At 36.0% G+C, this 15,261-nt stretch overlaps 1 protein-coding gene and 1 long non-coding RNA gene across 2 annotated transcripts in view; one reads left to right on the top strand and one right to left on the bottom strand.

The window, feature by feature from the left end:
* LOC309440409 overlaps positions 1 to 9,282 on the top strand; it is a 79,406-nt gene extending 70,124 nt beyond the window's left edge. Inside the window, exons 3-4 of the long non-coding RNA XR_014184194.1 lie at positions 3,740 to 3,903; positions 9,097 to 9,282. This is a non-coding gene — a long non-coding RNA (uncharacterized lncRNA). The remainder of the gene's footprint in view (positions 1 to 3,739; positions 3,904 to 9,096) is intronic.
* Positions 1 to 11,308, bottom strand: part of BCAR3 (BCAR3 adaptor protein, NSP family member) — an 82,645-nt gene extending 71,337 nt beyond the window's left edge. Inside the window, exon 1 of the mRNA XM_082054008.1 lies at positions 11,215 to 11,308. The gene's annotated coding sequence lies outside the window, so the exon portion shown is untranslated. The remainder of the gene's footprint in view (positions 1 to 11,214) is intronic.
* Between the last annotated feature and the right edge of the window lie 3,953 nt (positions 11,309 to 15,261).

Below are 15,261 nucleotides of genomic sequence, written 5' to 3'. Positions count from 1 at the left end.
CCCTCAACTCCCACAGACGCCACATAGAAAAAACTAATGATCAGCATAACTATTGCTTAGGAAATCAAGTTTGTTTGCTGGTAATTTTCAAATTATTTGAAGACATATCTGCCCAAATTAGAATGACAATACAAGGTGAAAAATGCTCCAGTACTTGAAATGTGATAATATTTTGATTGAAAACTGTGAGCAACTGTGCTTTCTAAGGTCCCTCCTTGGCTGCCAACTCAAACAGACAAGCTTAGTTCAGCAGCTATCCAGACCTCCATAATAAAACTACCAATGGCCAGTCTTGCTATTTGGTCTGTCTTAGGTCTAGAGACATGAGGTCTTTCAGAAGTTCCCAAAGAGCTATATTTTATGAGTCAGAGTCAAGAAGCCTTGCAATACCTAGCCTTGGAAAAGTTTGCAAGCAGAAATGCCCCATAGCTGATGATCCTGGAAATAATGCTGTAGTAAAGGAGAGTTTGAGGAGTTATATAAACCTTAGCTCATGCAGTGACAAACTGGAACACGAACGTGCCCTGGCATGCTGGAGTTTCTGGCTACAGCACGTTTAATTTTTACAGACCTAGAAGAGTACAAACTGGGTACATGTAACACCAGATGTCTGATCTTCATTTACTACTGGCTAAAAACTTTAGTTCTGACAATTCAGTATTATACAATAGGCACTGGTTTACTTGTGAACTCCTCTAATTTGAAGATTACTATTGTAAATCTTAAGTCAGAAAGAAGCTGAAACTTTTGGAAGGATTTGGAAAAAAAAATTCACTGTAGCTATCGGAAGTTTTCAGAGCTGCAGAACTCCATGTGTTCTGAGTTGGCTAGTATCAACCACAGCTAGAATAAAAAAAACTAAGTGCGGTCCATGTCAGATATAATACAAGAAAACTGAGTATCATCTTTAACAAAAAACAATTAGTAATTTAAAAATAAGTAAAAATAAATTATTGCACATATTCTGTGACAATAATATGTTGTGTTCCTCCCCCTCCTTCAATTTGGTATTGAAAATCATATCAAACAGCTTGTGCTGGCACAGATTAGGCAGTTTTGGTAAATGGCAATACTAGAAAGAATCCGGACAAAGTTTTATGGGTTCCTTTTTACCAGGGGCTCTATTTTCCTCTCTTTGCTTCTAGCAGTGGAAGAACTCTATGGAGTTAAGATTTCCTTTTAAGCTCCATTTTCCCATGTTTCTGTAAAAAGTCTCAAATACAAGAGAATTAACAGTCTCTCTTTGCATATGACAGATGTTGGGGAGTTTTTCACTTAGAATATAAGTGACATAGAGAAAAGGATAAACAGAAGGCCAGAAAGGAGCCGTAAAGGAGTTTGGAACTTTCAACAGATGAAACAGTACTGTCAGAGGTGTATGTTTACAACTTTGTAAAAGCATCTACATTTCTGACCTCCTTAAACAGAAGTGGCAAAAACCTTGTATCTCTCAGTGAGAGTAAAATAGACCACACAGGTAGCAATACCACCTTTAACTATTACGCAGATGAAAGTGTGCAAGGAAGCCTCCTCTCCATCTATTGGCAAAACTACCAGAATACTTCAGCATTAGTCTGGAATCTCCCAGGTTGACACCACATACCACTGCTCCAAAGCACTCTGGTTGTGTTTGTAATGTTTCAAAGTGAAGCAAAAGAACCAGAATGAGTAAAAGGGCTTTATATGAGAGTGACAGAGGCAAATATTTGTGTTTGACAAGGCAAAAGCGGTTATGGCTTTACGCTAATTATTTTGGCCATCTAATAAAAACACACGAGGGAGTCCCTCAGTTATTTTATGCCTTCTCTCCTCTGAAAAATGGACTTGTCTGTATTTATATTGTCACAAGCAAGTATCTGTACTGCTTGCTCAACTTTCCTCTTACTAGCGCACGTCTTAGGTCTTCTATACAATAAATGACAAGGAGAAGATCCACATGGCATATTTAACTTTACACTACTGTAGCAGAGCAAGAAACACAACATATGCAGAAATAGCTATTTAAGAATTTAAATGCAAAAACTTTGTCCCACAAAAAGCAGGAAGTTATAGAATATTAGTAACATTTAATCTAATTCAGGTTTTGCATGTTATTTTATAGTCTCCCACAATAAATTATACTAATGCATATATTTTATCTAAACCCATGAAGGCTGGCCTTTGTATAACAAATGAAATCATAAAAGGCCTAAATATATATCCTATTAAAATTGCAATCTCTCTGTATAAGAAAACCTGTACAAGCCAAAAGGAAAGACTCTTTATACCTTTACCCTCCCAGAGGAAAACACTCTAAAATGTTATTGAAATCATATTAAGCCATAAAAATCCTATTAATCAGAATTCAGCTCAGTAAAAGATGATACTGGAAAAGCAAAGCTCTAGCTCTCAGAACACCTCAGAAAAATACTTCTTGTCACTTAGCTTTCTATATATCTTTCTACTCACAATTCAACCAATGATGTATAGAGAAGTACATAATGAATCTTTACAAATGGAGAGGGTCCAGAGGAGGGTCATAAAAGTGATCAAAGATGGAACACCTCTCCTGTAAGGACAAGCTGAGAGAGTTGGGGTGGTTAAGCCTGTAGAAAAGAAGGCTCCAGGAGACCTTATTGCAGGCTTTCAGTACTTAAAAGTGGCCTGTAAGAAAGATGGAGACAGACTTTTTAGCAGGGCCTGTTGCTATAAGACAAGGGGTGATTGTTTAAAAATAAAAGACGGGAGACTCAGGCTAGACATGAGGAATAAATTTTTTACAGTGAGGGTGGTGAAACACTGGCCCAGGTTGCCCAGAGAGGCCATAGATGCCCCATCCCTGGAGACATTCAAGGCCACACTGGACGGGGCTCTGAGCAACCTGACCTAGGTTGAAGATGTCTCTCATTGTTCATTGCAGGGGGGTTGGACCTGTGAAGGTCCCTTCCAGTCCAAAGTATTCAATGATTCTACGATACGTACACAAACATTTTAGTAGTAAAATGATACAGAGCTTTTCAAAATAATTCTGTATTTAAATTAATGGTTATAAAGGAACTAAGAAATAGCTTCCATGTCTGGCATTATCCAAGGTATGTTTTTATTATATCAAAATAGACATTTCCGTCTACATATTTACATTAGCCTCTCTAAGGGTAACGTTTCTACCACACTGAAGGAGCTAGTCACATAATGGTGGGATACCTCAACACATCTGTAACACGATTCTTTTATTATAGGTCATAAGACATAATAATAAACCCACACTCCTAAAAAGTGAAGCATCATATGGTAACATGCTTAAATATAACTCTGTCCCAGTCCCACAGAGCATCAAACCCTGCTTTAGTTGTATTAGAGGATACTTAGAAAACCATGGTCCCTTCCTGGAGCACTACTCTCTAAGTACTTGGCTATAGCTTTTAGGATGTCTCTCTTGAACTGCTGATTGTTAAAGGACAGAGTGCTATGCCTCATGCTCTGGGAAGGAAGTTCTTTTTGTGTAATACAGGAGTCAGATTACACCTAATTTGTCATCAGTTTCTCTCATACCAGAAGAAGCTACTTCTAGAAGAGGATATGTTATTTCCTGGCTTCTTCAGAATGCCAAACAAATATTTCCAAGACTACAAAATGGTGCTGGTTAGCCACTGATATTATTCCTACAAGCACAGATAGAAGCACAGTCCATATTTTGCTTTACTTGGGAGTGGTTTAGTACCCAAATTTTGAATGCATTTTGATTTCCTATTGGGACAAGTCCAGGCAAGCTGCAGGCCCCACCTCTGACTCTACAACTTCCCTGGAACAGAAAACAAAAGCTACATATCAAAGGAAGCACAGCATGCTGTGAATACATGAATGGATACTGGCCTAAATTGCACGACACCAAGATCCAGAATGTGCTGCAGTGCACATCAAAAGGTAAGATACAGGCAAAGGGATTATGGGAAGAGTATTTATGGCTCTTCATATTCATACCTATTTGAAACTTCATTCTTGTTAGATTAAATGCTTAGAGCAGGGGTGTCAAACTCATTTTCACCTGGGGCCACATCAGCATCGCGGTTGTCTTCAAAGAGCTGAATGTAATTTTAGGACTCTATAAATGTAACTACTCCTAGATGCTGGCTTAGAGGCTGAGAACATATTTGGGAAAACATCACTATGGGCTGGTGTGCTCTTTCATGTTTCATTTGACACCTACTTTGCCACTATCTGATACAAGATCCTGGCCTTGAGCACCTATCAGTTTGACTCAGTACACAGCCATGTGGTCTTCTGTTGGTGAAACACTGGTAGGAACTACCTTCAGAACTGGTAACAATTTTGCACTTAGGAATAACGTTTGCAGAGATCGGAAACATTTTTCCACTTGTGTACTTTGATTGGCAAGGAAATGAAATATAGTTGTAAGCCCTAAGCAAATATTTGAGATCATCGGGATTTGGATAAAAGGAAACAAATGCTTTCTTGAAATTTGGAAGGCTGCACTAAAAAGAAGAGATGAAATGTTCCAGGCCAACTGAAGATGTAGCTTTTAGGCATAAATTCATTCCACCAGCTGTCAGCACTTGCTGAGCAACCTGCCAGGAAGTCAGCCATCCTGGGATATCTCTGCAATCAACAAAAAAATATAGGCACCTACATACAGTAATACAAATTGAAAGTGGACTAAATAATCTGCTGAATTCATCTGTCTCTTTCTAATGCCTAGAGTGAGCACAGAATGACTCCACAACACCTTCAGCTGTGGTTTCCCTTCAGGCAGCGTGGCTGTTTCAGGCACCAGGGCTCAGCTCTGCTGTCTCTTCCTTGGCCATTCATACTTCTACATGTGTTGGTGCAACGGAACAGTGAAGTGGTACTTGTTCTGGATGAATTGGAGGGAAAAGAGTTGTTTTTCAGTCAGATACATTTCTCAATGGGGTCCCCATGCAGCTGCAGGATACTTTTACTGACAACAAAAGGAATGATGCAGAGACATGACAAAGCAGCTAAAGGAAAGCTGAAGAGGGCACAGACTGCTTAAGCTGGCATTTTGGAACCCCAGCTTCAATTAAGGTCAAGAGTCAGTGCCACAGCAGCCCGTCAGTTTTCTAATACAGATGAAAAATATCAGGGCTCCATTATTCAAAGCACCAATCCACTATAAAATTAATTCTGCTAGACTGAAGTGGTTTAACAATTTTGAATGGTTATTTTTCTACTGATTAGCTAATGCTACTCATGTCAAACGAGTTACTCTAATCACTTCCCTACCATTGGCTGGCATAAAGATAACATAGAAGCGTAAAGGCAGTGAACTTCGTATTGTGTACTCTGCCTAATTCAACAGATAGGTGATCATGTGCACACATTTAATCCAGGTCAAATGTGTTGCTGGTCATTATGTCAATGCATCTTGGTATTAACAACCGTGGAAACTCAGCCTAAACAGTTAGACAGGATGAATCCAAATCTTAGTGTAGTGAGACAAGTTCTGTTCAAAGTAGTTTCAGAACCAGTTATCATTTTAGAAAATAGAAAGCATTTTGACTATTTTTTCCCAAAACTTAGCTTCCCTGTACAAATAAATGTTTAGTCCTATAAAATTAACCTTGTGAAAATGCTTACATATTAAAGTGACTTATCACATCAAGCACTGTCTGCAAACCGTTGAACCAGCAACAAATAAAACACTGTTGTTTAACACTCAGAATAACAGCAAACAGAATAATATAGCCTTTGCTCTGTGCTAGTAAGTACACTGGTATTTATTTAACACTTTTTTTTAAATGTTTTTTCTAATGTCTGACTTCAGTACAGGTCAGTGCTGGAAAACAAGCATTTCAGTGTAACTGATTAGGCACTTTGCTCCTAGACACAGCACTCTGTCAAAGACAGACACAAAACAAAACCATGTCATAATAGGCTGGAGACTAGATAACAACCATTAGTCCCTACTGTGAAAACAAAACAGTCTGCACTCATGTATGACTGAATGAACCGATCTGTTTTGCAGCCTTCCCAGAATTCTTTAATACAATAGGTAAAGCTATCTAGGATGTAAATATCCTGGTGTAAACAGGACAACTCAGAAAGCAATTCAGCTCTTTTTTTTCCAAGCACATAATTCAACTATACATTTAATTGCTTTCATTAGCCAAAACCAGAGAATGAACAGAAACACTGCTCACCAAGATAAATGCCCATAGAAATATTAACCACCACTACTTTTACTTGAACTTAGCTTACAGAATTCTAGCACTTCACTGCCAAATAAAAATAAACAAATGGCATCATGCTGTCTCCTTGCAAGATAAATGTCCAGAGATCAACAAATATATACGCTCTACTTTGGAGAGAAAAAGTTTGAGTCAAATTCACTGAAATAATCAGCAGTACAGCAAGATCAGATTTAGCTTAACACATATGAAGCCAAATAATCTATAGTTGTTGAATCTGTATTAATAGTTGAATCTATATTAACAGAATTCAGAATATTCCATTGAGTTATTTGAAATGTTACATAACTATCTATAAATTAATTCACCATATGAATGACAGTTTGAACAGTCCTTTCCTCTCAAATAATGTTACATTAGGAACTGTAATATATTCCTCACTCCAGCACCTGGAAATTACAAAATGCATTTCCAAAACCACATGAATACAGACTCTGATTGAAATACATCTAGTTTCACACTGCAGTAATCAACATGAATAATTTCCTAATCTGTTCACAGTAGCAGTTACAAATACATCATATTTATATTCATATTTTAAGAAAGTTAAACCAAAGAACTGTAGAAGCTATGTAACTGTTAAACCAAATCTGAACTCCTCAGCAAGCATTGAGAAAATACACTGATCTACTTGTACACAACCAGTTCTAGTTTCTCCTGAAAAGTTAAAGTAACTAAACACAATTTATGCATATTCGATTTTTACCCATGCTCCAAAAGTCTTTTTATTTTAACCAAGACAGGGTAGAAACGAATGTTAGCCAAGTAAATCACTGCTTTCCATTAAATTTGTAAAAGCAGTGACCTTTAGAATTTTTTGGGCAGACTGCATAATATCCATATCCTGTTAACTGTTCTCAAAATACCCTGTACAATAAGTCATAGTTGAGTAATATCTCACTATATCCTTCCACTCAGAATGTCTTACAGGGCTTGTTCCAGTTCTCACGAACTTGAGTTGAATTTTGATACTGAATGGACAAAAGCATCACAAAAGCAACAAAAGATGTGATCAAGTCTGAATTCATAGCAAAGTCCGCAGTGGAAAATGAGGGTCGAAACTGTCTGCATAAGTACTCTTCCTCTCCTCTCACTAGAGATGAGGTGACATATACACAAACCACCTTGGTTTAGACCTTTTGATATGATCTTTCCAAGCAAGGAAGACATTAATGACACAATTCTTCCATCAGTTATGGTCTGCTAACATCACTGGAGCTTTTTAAGCTTAAGACTGTGAGAGCAATAGAAAGTGAAATAAAAGTGGAGCTTTTTCTGAATGACAACTTCTAAAAAAAGTACAGATTATACTATTATTGAAAACCCTGCCAAAACATTAATGTGACTGTCGATGTGAAGTGCCCTTGTGATCCGAATCCAGAGCAGTATCCTAGGCTGAATCGGCACATCAGTTTATAATCTCCTTGTGACAGGAAAGCTTGGGTTGCCTTAACTCATTCTCTTAGATGACAGGAGACAGCATGGAAATCTCACATCTCTATTTTTCTACCTCCTGAAGCAGCAGGATGCTGGAAATGATGTGTTTTCAGTGGACTTGATTTTCAATTCTCATTTTTCTAAGATCAACTTCTGCAGGATGGACTAGTCCAGCAGAATTCAAATTTATTTCAGATAGGTTTTCTGTTTCTGATACTGTAAGCTATGTAACAGCAAATATAAGCATATTCATGTGTTACATGAAGCCCCTTTGTTGTGATAAGCTATGTCACTGAAGGGATGAACAATTTTTCTTTTAAAATACCAACTCATCCTCTCTAATTTTTTTCTCAAAGCAAAATTGGTCAAGAGAACTATGACTACGTTGAACAACAAAAATCAAAAGAGCTAGTATGCCAATTGCAATTAAGCTAATGAAGGAAGATAAATCTCCGAGTGAAGTGAGGGACATCATAATATCGGAAAGTAAGGTTTTGGATATGCAAGAGGATATTCACTAATAGATAACATGGGCTGTGAGACTGTTTTGAAAAACATGAATTTCCAAATAGTGCATTTGGGTAATCAAACCTGAATTGTTCTCATTTATTCCCCTTTCTTGCCACAAAATCATTACTTTTTTATTTTCAAAATAAGCTGCTGAATAACTCAAGGCATTACTTGGAAGTCAGTACAAATGTTCAATTTGATGTTAATTTATATGTACATTTCATTTGATGATGATATGTTTTGGAGCAAAATCAAAACACATCCAAAGCAGAAAATTTATGGTGAAATTGATTTATTTTTACTGTTCTGTACAGGGTGTTTCAAAAAGATGGACCCAATTTGAAATCACTATATCTCTGCAATCACCAACCACCCATGAATGAAACTCTTACCACTTGAAAGGGCGGGGCATAGAGTTTCTCAGGATTACTGCTAGATATACATTTTTGTGTAACTGCCATCGTGAAACATACTGCTTTGAAACTGGGTCCATCTTTGTGAAATACCCTGTAAATCAGATAAACAGAAATCCATAGGATGTACCCAATTTTGTTGCTGGCAAGTCATATTACTAAAAGTGGCCTTTTCTGATGGGGATTTGACAGGTCAGGGCTAGGACCCTAAAATACTAAATCACATTGCTTCACTGCGTAAATAAGACAATGGACACAGAATTTCTGCTCTAAGTGATCCACTGATTTTGAAATCGTCATTTTAAAACCTTTCTTTCAAAGTAAAACCTTTGATTTAGTCTGAGTAGTCCTCTAGTTGCTGAAAACCTCAATTTTTTATGTCACTAGCTATAACAATTTCAAAATGTGTTAGAGAAATTTAGCTGTGCCTGAAAATATTATACTAAGTGTTTATCAAATGATACTTCATATGTACCTAATTACATGAAAGAAGAGTTCTGAATAATTACTCTTACTTTACCCCTTTCTAGGTTGACCCAAATGCAAAAATTGGTACTAATGATGAATTCGCTTTGCAGTAGAAAGGATTTTTCAGCTTTGGCAGCAGTGACAGAAGCTTCTACTTCTTCCCCTCAATCCCCAAGAACATCCTCCAAGAAAAAACACACAAAAAGAAGTGCAAATGCAATCCCTGCTCTTCAAGCTTTAGCAAAAAGCTTGTAAGAAGGAACACAAAATAGGTTGGTGTTAACTCCAGTGCTAAACAGTTTTTTATTTGTTTGTTGTTTTGTTTGTGTTTTGTGGTTTTTTTTTTTAGTAGCTTTAAAGAACTTGTTGAATTTTGCAGCAGACAACAGTAAAACGTGCAGATTTTATTTGTCAGGGAGAAGAGTCTCCTGCCTTGAAGGTTGCTTTCTTCATTCAAGATCTTAAGCACTTTCTACTCTGCCTTAAGAACTGGCTGGATCAGTTGACTGAAACCCAAGAACTCTGTCTTCTACTGCCATGAATTTATTACTTAACTAACAACAATTTAATTCAAGAATCTGTGCATCACTGTCCTCAGCAAAATGGATATAATCATACCTTCTACTGCAGAGATAAAAACTCCAGTGTAAATAGTTATTAGTAATTATTTTTAAAAGTAAAAGACATCAAAGGCAATTACTTAGACTTTCAGGAACTTAGAAGCTTGGTTCTACATGGTTCTTAAGTGTATGGCTAGTATTAAACAGGTTAGTAAGTATGCGAGGTTGGGGAAGCCAGGCATTTTCTCAAATTAAAATTTTGTTTCAGAAAAATATTCAGTTTGGTTGAGGACCTAAGAAATTATATAACACTTGTAATCTACAGATATTGCAGAACTGAAACTCTGACTCATGGCCTTGAACTTAAAAAAACGTTCATTTTATCCAGAATGATGCACTAAGCCTATTTTTAAGTTTTGCACTTCAGCAAAAACTTTTTACAGGCAAGTTCCAGGCTTGGTAAGCTGTAAACTGTCTTTGCTGCAGGTTTATTTTTTGTTTTCTGACTGTCCAAACAGCTTTCCCATGGTTCTGTATTACTGTCTTCTGTGTTATAATGGCAGTGTGAGTCATATAATAACGTTTTCCAGTGTGCTTCTAAGTCTTACTGACTGAGTTCATTTGGGAAAGTAGAAAATGCCTTCCTTTTCCCTCACCCTGTGAAAAACTCATATTTAAAAACCTCTTATTCTTATTTTGCTTGGATTGTGAGATTACTATGACACTCATGAAGAACTCCGGTATACAAGCAGCACAAATGTGACACAAAAGCCAGTTTTAAATAAACTTTACTGCCACTTCACAAAACTTTTATTAGTTACAAAAAGAAGAGGGGGGGGAATTGTTTAAAAGTGAATCCAATAATATTTTGAGTTGATGAGAATATTCAGTTATATTTTTTACATCTATTGTCTGAAATAGTTAGCAATACGATGAGACATAATTAAAGCATGTCAAAGCAGCATTTACCTGATTAAATATTACAGAAGCGTCAATAAATTTGTACATGGATTATAGGAACTGAAAACAACAAACTGACAATAAAAAAGAAATTTTGGTCAAGTAAGACCTGTGGGAAATAGGCTTCCTACAAATTTCTAAATAAATTTCTAGGGATATTCAAGATGACTGATATAAGGTTCTTCTGTAATGTAGTATTTGCTCAATAGAGAAGATTATTCTTAAGCCACATAGTATCCATTTACCTAGAAACAATTTCATATAACAATTGGCACATAAGTGTATATTTTATCTAGTTCTGAATTTTAAGAAAGAAACTTGTTAACTTTTGCAGAACAAAAGTCATCTGTGTATTCTTGCTCTGATGAACATGCCCATTTATTAAAATCTGAGACAGCCAAGACTAATATAGGACAAGCAGTGTTGGAAACAGTAAAATGTTCATTTTATCTAGATCGCCAGTGACTCTATTTCTCTATGAGTTTTAGTACACAGTTACAAAAGACATTTGTTTTATTTTTCCCCTTTCCTAAGACAAAAGCAAACTATCAGCCTTTGGATTTTTTGCTCTAACATCATATCATAGAACATTAATCACTTGCATTGTACCACCTTGCTTGATGTTTTCTCAAGAATTTAATTTAAAAAGCCAGTTCTTACCTCTGCACCATCATATTGTTCGAAGAGCAAGCAATATTCTGCAAGACCAAGTTGGGTCAGCCAGTTAGAAATGAATAGATCCCTCATTATCTAGCCCCTCATCTCACAGTGCCTTTGACTCTGAAAAACAAAACCAAAGCCCAATTACAAATACTATTGCTTAGGAATGTTAAATGACTGAACATCTCAGAAGGCACTTAATAGCATGGAAGTTCAACCATTATGGCCAAAGAGATTAATACTTTCTTGGCCGCTTGCCAGTAGGTAGTTAATGTGGTAGTTATCTATGCATTAAGATTATTACATTTATTTCATTGTTTCATTGCAATCCTCATATAAACAGGGAATGTTGAAGGCTGTATTTTGTTTAGCTCTCACAGCATCTTTTAGAAGATGAATCAGAGTCACTCAATACTGCACTATAAATTAAAAACACTCAGCCTTTTAATCAAAGAGAACATTCCTCAATATGTTTATTCAGTGATGATGACATTGTTCTCACACACGTAACACGTATGACTAAATGTACAAAAAGAAGAGGAACAGCAAAAAAAACAGTGTTATCTGTAGGCATATGAAGGAAGTGAATGAAACTGCATATTTTGGAATACAGTCAAAACAAAAAAGATTCTGTGGTGGGTGTTTGTCCAAGGTGCGAACAGAGCTAGAAGTCTACCAGTTATGGAGTGTATCTATGACAAAGGCAACTTAGAGATTTTTTACCATTTGATCCCTATCATGATGTCACCTGAATGTGAGGTATGTGTAAATAAAAATACTTTTTGTTACTTTTTTCCAGTGGCTAAAATGAAATAGGAGATAGACATTAAGATGGACACATGGTAGACACAGGGGAGTCAAAAGACAGACACATAAAATACTCTCCCAGCGTTACTGATCCATGTAAGCAGTTACATAAGATCCACATAAACAAAAACTTAAGCCTTCAAAGAATTGCTGAGTCTGTGAAGAGATTTCCATTTGCAAGTTTGAGCATATCCTAAGTAAATTCAAGGATGCCCAACTCTAAATCTGTAACTTGGGACCCGAACATTTCCCATCAGAGCACTGATGCCATAAGCAGGAAACTCTCATGTTAAGACACGTAGTGTCTTTAATAATGTATTTTTGATACTTTTTTTTTTTTTATTTGAAGATTTTCCTCACATCTATAATCCAGGCAAAGTACTTGCTCATTAGTTCTGTATCAACCAACTGGAATTATGACCTTCCAGCCACAAACCACTTGTTCCAGCACATCTGTCTACTCTAAACATGTGACAAGAAGCTGTCCAAAGGCTGACATGTTATGGTTACCAAAGAGCCATTGTTGCTTTCTATCAGATAGAGAAAGCTGTTTAGCATTTTTATAATTCTTGGAAAAGTAGAAAAGTCCTGAAGCTTTTTTTTTTTTTTAAATACAAATTGCAAAACCAAAAATACCGCCCTGCAGAAAGGCAGGCCACAGTAGCGGTATTACCTGTGTTAAAGTACAATACATTCCTAGAAATATTTTAAAGGTATTTAAATTAGAACAAGTACCATTAGTAAGACACACAATGTTTTGGACCAGACATTGTTTTGGAAGCCACTATTAATTTTGCCTCAGTGGTCAACCTTGGAAACAAGTCAACATAGTTACTTCAGATACACATACACCATTACATTGCAGAAGTTGTAATCCTGGATATATCACTTCATCATCTGTTAAAGAACAAACTCACTAATTTGCAAATCATGTTGTGAAATCCCTCTATCCTCCACTGGAATACTCTGCGTTATTGCAGGTTTTTCATTATTGTGAAAATATTGCAAGCTATTGATGACAGTATACAACTAAACAATGGTGGTATTGCAGTAATTAAGAGCACCTTGTGGAGTAACATCAATCAGAAAATCTCAACACTTAATGGACACACCACAAAAGAATTTATTTGAAGAATTTTAAAGCCACAGAGAACATTCTTGTGTGAGGCAAGGACAAGCTCAGCCACTGAAATCTTTCATTTACTGGTGTGGTTTAAACAGGTACTCTCAGATTGCCAGATGGTCAGCATGAAAGGCATATGATTTTCAGAGACATAAAAGGAAAACACAGTTGGCTAGGGCATAAGTAAAACTGTGGACTTCTCTGGTTCATACACTTCGCATTCTGTCAGACTTTAATTTTGTTGTCATAAAGGAACTTGTTTTCAAAACTGTTTAACAACGTTACTAGGATTATATTTTTAAGACTACAAATGTTATATTTAATTTTGAATATTTAGCTTTCATGCTAGTACATGACAATTAAAAAAATACCTCGAAGAATTGGTGGAACGTCACCACACTTAAGAGAAATTCTGCAATAAGCATGAAAGGAATCCCAGAATTTCCACAAAGCAACATTCTCTTTAAACAATATAGTGATAAACAGAGGCTATCTAATCTTACTTGGCCAGCTGAATTTGCTCTGTTATTAATTTATAGCAAATGAAAAAACCCAACCAACTAACAAAAAACAAACCAAAAAACCACTCTTAATCTCCCTGTCTCCAAACCCTCATACCAAAGGAAATTCAAGTGCAAGCAGAAAATGACATTAACCTTACATGAGAAGATACTTAGAGATACAAGATGCATTGTTTTCAAATATACTGCATTTATACCTCTGAACCTGGTTATTTTACGGCATGCTTTTATGTGCTATTAAGTCTTTGTTGACATCTGTGTATATTTTTCCCTACTTTTTTAATAAGAAAATTGTTTCTACAGCTGAAGGAAAAAAAAAAAAACCTCCTTTCTCCCACAAGATAACTAATTGCCTTTCTGATCCTTCTGCTAGCAGTAGTTTTGGTGAAGAAAGGTAACAGAAACATTAACTCAAACACCTCTTATTTAACCAATATTACACTTAATCGGATGCAGGGTACAACCTAGTGGTCAGAACACAAGATATATTCAGAGCCTGGTCAAGTTTAAGAGTAAAATGAAACTACAAAATAAAGTGTAAGACCCTAAATACATCATTATGAGAATTGGTTTTATGCAGAGGGAGTTTCTTATTATTCTTCTACTTTTACACTATTTTTTTCTGAGAATAGATTCAACTCTTGCTTAGGGCAGGCAATTCCAACATTTTTAACATCCAAAATATGATTATAAACACACCGGCAAGGTGTGTGGCAGATGTGAGCACATATATTTCTCCCATTGATAAATTAATATCCTTTTTTCCAGAGCAAGGAAGGAAACAAAACTATAAAATGACAGCATGTATTAGAGGGCAATAAAAGATCTATGTTTTATTAACCTGTTCCAAACACTGTCACTTCCTGTACATCTCAGGTTTCCTGCAATAAAGAGACCATCATAGGTTTAAGTCAGGTCACCAGATTTTTATGTGGTAAAACCATGGTTACTCCATGAGTTGCTCATATTTATTCAGTCAAACTTTTTCTTCCATTATTACTTGAAAAACTCAAGAGTGAAGTTATAGTATTTTGAAATCCTTATTTTGAAGGTCTTGCAGTACTACCCACATAATTTATACAAATTCAGTTTTTTGACATCAAATCCAGCTTAAGTTTGTACAGTTCTGTTTCTGTACACCAGCTGTTCAGAGGCTTTTATGAAATGAAGTTGCTGCCAAAAAGTTATCAAATGGTAATAATGGGAGGTTCCTAGGTTGCACTCTGATCTACTGAACTGAACTTAGCTTTTACTTTCAGAGTGTTTTTTATCTTAAGAACATGCTCACTTGCAGTCATATGTAATGGGACATATTTGAAGTAAAAAGCATAGTAAAAGCATAGAGATAGGTGGTTTATATGTAGCTTTTAAATCCAACTGTTCATAATGCAATGTTTTACTACACATGTAATTATTTTTTTCTATCCTCTATCACAATATCTCAGAATTATCAAAAGATGCTGCTGCTGTTGGCTTGATATACTCCATATACAAGGTAAGTGACATGTAAGACCAGATTCTTAATTCAGCTATGGTTTTGTCAAATTAGCTTCATTGTAATTTTTGAAAAGTGGGTATGTGCATATTTAACTTTTC

This window comes from Streptopelia decaocto (assembly GCF_964273445.1).
Source record: "Streptopelia decaocto genome assembly, chromosome: 5".
NCBI classification, from domain to species: Eukaryota; Metazoa; Chordata; class Aves; order Columbiformes; family Columbidae; genus Streptopelia; species Streptopelia decaocto.
The sequence above is the reverse complement of the archived record's forward strand: the minus strand, read 5'-3'. Positions and strand labels throughout refer to the sequence as shown.